Raw genomic sequence first — 7,030 nt, 5'->3', positions numbered from 1 at the left:
ACCTAAAAGCTCCACGAGGCTCCGGCAGGGGATGGTGGCGAACCCTGCTGTACTCTTTCACCACAACTTTCTCTCACTCTTACTCCCTGTTTCTGTTGTGCCTGTAATTCAAAGGGTCAGCCTTGTTACACCGTGTCACGCTGAATCTCCCCGAGAACTACGTTAAGGGTGCACGTGTCTGTGGAGTGCTCAGCCACTTGCACGTTAATTTCACGAGCAGGCTGCTCCGTTGATCGGATCAACTGGAACCCTCGACGTCGTAAGCGACGGGGTGCCAACAACAACAACTGGTTTCTTACACTGAATATGATACGACTCGATTTCGAGCCGATGAGGCAACCTTTATGCCGTCTCTAAAACTGTTAGAAATAGGAAAAAAATCTTTAGAGCACATTCTTCTGTTTTAACAAAATGAATGACATGTTGGATAACAGATTTGTAAAATATTGAAGGGATGGTCTTGGATGGATTGTCGATGATCGGGTACGACATAAACAACAATGCTTTGATTTTGATGTTTCTACGTGTATGTGTGGTATTTGTAGATAAGAGGAATATCCTAAATCAAGGTTTTTAAAAGTTTCGTTATCTGGACTATATAACAAAAAAATAGAGTCGCAGTTCTCTGTGAAATGCTCTTTGTATCTAAAATCATTCTATTCATACCAACTACAGCTGCTTTCAATATCGTGGGTTTGCTACTAGGCAGTCATCTTCAGTCAAACATATATATATATATATATATATATATATATATATATATATACATGAATACAAATAGCTGAACATGCAGAAAAAATATTTACATAGTAAATACTTACCAAATCTTGTCCAGTTTTTTTGTTTTTTTAATATTATTAACACGACTGAAGATTCCACAAAGCTTTAGATATATTACATCAAAAGTAAAAAGAAACTTAGAATTAAAACTTTTTTCTTTATTTGTTCATTTCGAAATCGACTATCGTTTACTTTCGTAAAAAAAAAAAAATTAAATTAAAAATAGTAAAAAAGAAACACAAACGTGTATTACAAACCTCAACACTATCTAAGCTTTATTTTTTTTTATAGTTCCGTTGAACTTTTCCTCAGATTTTAAAATGGATGGATATTTAATTAAATAAACCTATAAAAACATTCCTTTTTTTTTTAACATTTCTTATTATGTAATAACCTCGCCGCTCTGTTTCTACATCGTTTCATATACGTACTTAAAAAAACTGTAAGTGCTGTAGAGCAACACATAAATTCCTGGTGAAATGAAATTGCAGACACGGGTTCAATTCTCATTTGAAACAATTTCACTTCAATTATCTTGCTTCTATTTGTTGGATTAAATATGAACACCACACTATCTCGAAAGCTCTCTTGTAGAATATTAGGACAAAATAAATGATTGCGTAATTATAAGATTTTCATCCAAGACCACCATATACACATTCTAAACTACTCTATTCAGCGCCTTTAATGTCTCTTTATGTTAACACTGCAATCTTAGTATCTCTTTTACTCTTTTACTTGTTTCAGTCATTTGACTGTGGCCATGCTGGAGCACCGCCTTTACTCGAGCAAATCAACCTCAGGACTTATTCTTTGTAAGCGTAGTACTTATTATATCGGTTTCTTTTGTCGAACCACTAAGTTACGGGGACGTAAACGCACCAGCATCAGTTGTCAAGCGATGTTGGGGCGACAAACACAAACACACAAATATATGCACACACATACATACATACATGCATACATACATACACACACACTCACACACATATATATATTTATATATATATATATATATATATATATACATATACACATATATACGACGGGCTTCTTTCAGTTTCCGTCTACCAAATCCACTCACAAGACTTTGGTCGGCCCGAGGCTATAGTAGAAGACACTTGCCCAAGATGCCACGCAGTGGGACTGAACCCGGAACCATGTGGTTTGTAAGCAAGCTACTTACCACACAACCACTCCTACGCCTAACCAGTAACTTCTTGATGTTTAAATGAATTGCAATATAGATGCTCACTCACCCGTCTAGCTCCGCCCTAAACCACATATTTTATGTTAAGAGTTGATGTATTTAAATTATAGAGAATTCTCAGTCTTTTCCTATTGAAATAGATATTTTATCAATTTTTATTTTATTTTTTGCAGTAAAGGAATTAATTACTCTTTTGCTGACTTCACTTAATTTGACTCGTGTTTATATATTATATGGAATAACAGGCATAATTATTCCTGATGTTTATGTGAAGCATCACAACCATAATTGATTTTTATTATATACCTGAATCCATTTTCACAAGTGAAGCGATATTGTAGCCAGAGAACTCTAAACATTGTAAGGTAATATACATTGAACGAGGGATGGTCGAAAATGTAATTCGGTAAGAAACATAGATTAAAAATATTAAGACAATAAAGTTACTCGCAAGACGATGGAACTGCTTTTATAGACAAAGAAGGTACCTGAAAACTACGACTACTTTTCGCTCTGGGGAATTGCTCTCTCAGAAAAACAAGGCAAACTGTAAAGGCTGCTCTTTTCGTAGGTAAGAATTCGTGAGTAACACTCACAGTTCATTGAATTTGACATTAACCCTTCTTTCACAGAAGGGATCGAAAAATATATATTCAGTGTGGTTGGAGGTATAGAGTCCTGTTCCCAATATTTTCAAGAGCATCCACCGTAAAATCTCTTATGGCATAGCCACTGGACTGAGGGAAACTGTCTCCTCATCTTTGCCAAAGGCAAGCATATGTTTGAGAGTGACTTGGTCGAGAGCTGGGTCCACCATGCAGCATTAAAGCTATTCAGCATAGCACCATGGGTCATTAATTTCCGAACAATGAACGAATGTGTAAAGATTACTTTTGGACAGGTCTCAAACAAATCCGGTACTTCTATGATTGTAGAGCTTATTGCAATCTAGTCATTCTACCCTCTCCCACCTTGGTTCTATGTCAGACCAGTTCTTGATCCAAACGTTTTCCAGAATGAATTACTTTGCCCAAAGTCATCCTAAAACGTCATCGCTCATAGCAACCATCATCCCATCATAGAATTCTCGTGTGACCATGTCACTGATCTCATTGCCCGATGCCAGACGACTGATATAATTCTACAGCCGACAAAGGACTGCATCACTACTGTAGATACCAGCTCTGATACCAGCATAATATGTAAATGGCAGTCACACCTGCATGAACTCTTCATATGCCGTAGTCTCAATGCATGCCTGCTGTTACACAGTGAGCCCTCTTTGCTGAAGGTGCTGAGAGCAGACAAAATGCCTGCCCAAGTGAAACCGACACTTTGACAAAAAAGGAAAGATCTGATATTCTAAATTGATCATGTGAAAATAGGAGCAGCAAAAATGGCCAAGCAATAATATTTTGATTGCGATGTAGTTGTTCATGACGTTTCAGGGACGATATAATCTCAGTAATCTCAGTGAGATTACTACTCTGAACATTGCCACCTCCTAGGTCTTATCCACTAAGAATCTTATACATTAGCGGACTGAACTGCACATCAAACACCTAAATCAAGCCACTAAATCAACGACAGATGACACTGACACTTCACTGGCCATTAAAGCCAGATCTATGCCTAACCCATCGCGAGAAGTACCACATGAAGTCATCCTACATAGACCAGTCGGAGTCGCACAGTTTTGTGTGGGCCAGACGACACTATCAGCCATAATAAGCGCCATTTTGGTTATGCTCATCTTCCAAAAACATCTTTCACATTGGTGAAGGCAATGTTATAAACCTGAAATTTTCTGAATCTAGATATAAAAGCAGGTGAGATAGACACAACAGGAACGTTTTCACAAGGATTACTGTTTCAATGAAAGCAACCACGTAAGGAGGTAAACAGATATAAAAGATATAGAAGAGAATATTTCTAATAGAGAGCAATTCTTTTGTTGTTGTTGTTGTTGTTGTTGTTAAAAGCTCAGGTGAATTCCAGTAGAGCAGCCTATTGATCAAATGTGACTGATCCTTGATCCAAACCTGTTTTATAAATCACGGACCAAATTGTGCAGTATGCACCTACTTTTTCATGAAGAATGTCATCTTGAGGGAGATTTGGCTGCCATTGCTATCAGGCTGAACAATCATGTAGAAATGCCTTGTTTGTAATTCCTTTACAGAAACTCGATAATGACTTAGTGGTCACCAACTTTACCGGTTGACATTTCGTATCTTGCAAACAATAGTTCTGTTCCTTTAGATAAAAACATCTAATCATACTATGTGAACTACTCACAAATGTAAGCAGTGACAGTATGGTAAAGTTAACGAGTATTTTCTTGTAATTTTCAATATCTTGTTTTTCTTTTGTCTCTGAAAACTGAGTTTATCCTTTTGCATCTTGAGAGGTACGAACTCAAAGTAAAAGTTTCCTTTCTCTAAATATATAGCAAATAAAGGTAAATACTTTTGTGGTGCATTTAAGACCCAACCTCGTGGAGGCGCAATAGCCCAGTGGTTAGGGCAGCGGACTCGCGGTCATAGGATCGCGGTTTCGATTCCCAGACCGGGTGTTGTGACTGTTTATTGAGCGAAAACACCTAAAGCTCCACGAGGCTCCGGCAGGGGATGGTGGCGAACCTTGCTGTACTCTTCCACCACAACTTCTCTCACTCTTACTTTTTGTTTCTGTTGTGCCTGTAATTCAAAGGGTCAGCCTTGTTACACTGTGTCTCGCTGAATATCCCTGAGAACTACGTTAAGGGTACACGTGTCTGTGGAGTGCTCACCCACTTGCACGTTAATTTCACGAGCAGGCTGTTCCGTTGATCGGATCAACTGGAACCCTCGACGTCGTAAGAGACGGAGTGCCAACAACAACAACAACAAGACCCAACCAGCTATGTAATGATCTGCTGCCATTTGTAAGAGGTGTATCTTTGGAGAATGCTCTATACATACGAACTGCCTTACTAAGTTGATGATAGCTTGTCGACGACTCATTAAAACATTTAGTTCAACAAACCAAGAAACCTCAATGTACTCAATATACTTTTGGAATCTGACAAAAGAGAACCGTTAGGTAACATAGTGAAATAAAGGTACAGAAAGAGCAGGTAGAGGAGAAAGATGAGATGTAGAATGGAGGGAAATAGAGATAACGAGTGGCTGTTCTTGGAGTATAAAGAGAGAAGAGGAGATCGAGAGAATCATGAATAGTGAATTAATGGGAATATATGTGAGAATGACTGGGACCAAGAAGAAAGGTAAAGGAAGAGGAAAAGGGAAATAGTGAAGAAAAACGAGTAATAGGGAATTGAAAGAAAAGAAATAGGAAGCTATGAATGAGAGGAGGTTTAAGGTAAAATGAAAGAACTAGGCTGAAAGAGAAAGAGAGAGAAAGGGGAGGAGAGAGAGAGAGAGAGAGAAAGGAGAGAGAGAGAGAGAGAGAGAGAAAGGAGAGAGAGAGAAAAAGGAGAGAGAGAGAGAAAAAGAGGAGAGAGAGAGAGAGAGAAAGAGAGAGAGAGAGAGAGAGAGAGAGAGAGAGAGAGAGAGAGAGAGAGAGAGAGAGAGAGAGAGAGAGAGAGAAAGAGAGAGAGAAAGAGAGAGAGAGAGAGAAAGATAGAGAGAGAGAGAGAGAGAAAGAGAGAGAAAAGGAGAGAGAGAGAGAAAAGGAGAGAGAGAGAAAAGGAGAGAGAGAGAGAGAAAAGGAGAGAGAGAGAGAAAAGGAGAGAGAGAGAGTGATAGAGGCCTCTTGACATCTTAGCCTGATGTTGAACAAATAAACTCTAATTGGACCCTTCAGCGTGCCACTGTTTATTCCGACCGTCTGCTAGGTTTATTTATTTGAGGACAAATAAAAATAAAAAAAGAGTGGGGAATCCGAAATGAGGATGTGTGTGTATGTGTGTGTGCGTGTGTGTGAGAGTGTGTGTTTGTGTATGTTTGTGTGTGTGTGTAAGAGAATGAGAGGACGAGAGAGGGAGGAGGTTAAAAAAATCACAGTTTTGGCCTCCAGTCGACTAATATCATGGATGTATAAACACTATGTTGAACCTGTGTTTTACAGTGTCGAAGAATGCGCTTCTGCGTCGCTGACATGGAAAGTGTTCCACCCTCGAGAGAAATGTTTGTAGAAAACAATATCTAAATAAAAATAAAAAAAACGAAAAACAGAAAACGATCAATAAATGAAGAAATAAAGAATAAATAGCGGTCAAAATAAAAAAAGCCAGAAATATAAAAGACTAAAAATGTTCTCTTTAGACTATATAACCTCATTGGTGTAATAGACGGAACCGATTTCAAACCATTTTGACATGTTTCGTTAACGAATCACGACAAACACAAGTCACACACACGTACATACAGACAGCTATGTGTATAATCACAGACACACACACACACACATATATACATATAAGCCATAAATGGAAAACAGATACGCACAAACGTGAACCTTCACACAATCGTTAATGTATAGCATACCTAAACGCCGTCACAACCGCTTCTACCACAATTTCCTTCTTTTTATTTTTAGCTTTTTAGTGTAGCAATAAAACTTTCTAAATGCTCTATCTGGAGGCAGCTACACGTGTATTATTCTACAAAGAAATTCAATGTTTAAACTCTACAATTCTTGTTCTTTCTCTTCTAATCTCCTCTGCATCATCCTCTCCGTCATCAATATCATCGTCCTTGTATTTTATGTAATCTCCAGCTTGAATTTCATCTTTCTCATTATCTTTCTTAATAGGACTCGTATATGTGTGTGTGTTTGTGTGTGTGTGTGTGTGTGTTTGTGTGTGTGTGTGTGTGTGTGTGTCTTTGTGTGTTTGTGTGTGTGTATATATGTATATATAATTATATAAATTATATGAAATTATATATATATATATATATTAAAGAATTATATTTAAAATAAAAATTAAAACTTGAATATAACCACACTGACATACAGACACACGTCTGCGTGCGCGAGCGTGTGTGTATGTGTGTGTATGTATGTATTTATATATTTATATGTAGACATATGTAT

Source organism: Octopus bimaculoides, chromosome 5, assembly GCF_001194135.2.
Source record: "Octopus bimaculoides isolate UCB-OBI-ISO-001 chromosome 5, ASM119413v2, whole genome shotgun sequence".
In the NCBI taxonomy this organism is placed as follows: Eukaryota; Metazoa; Mollusca; class Cephalopoda; order Octopoda; family Octopodidae; genus Octopus; species Octopus bimaculoides.
Note: the sequence above shows the minus strand (reverse complement) of the source record.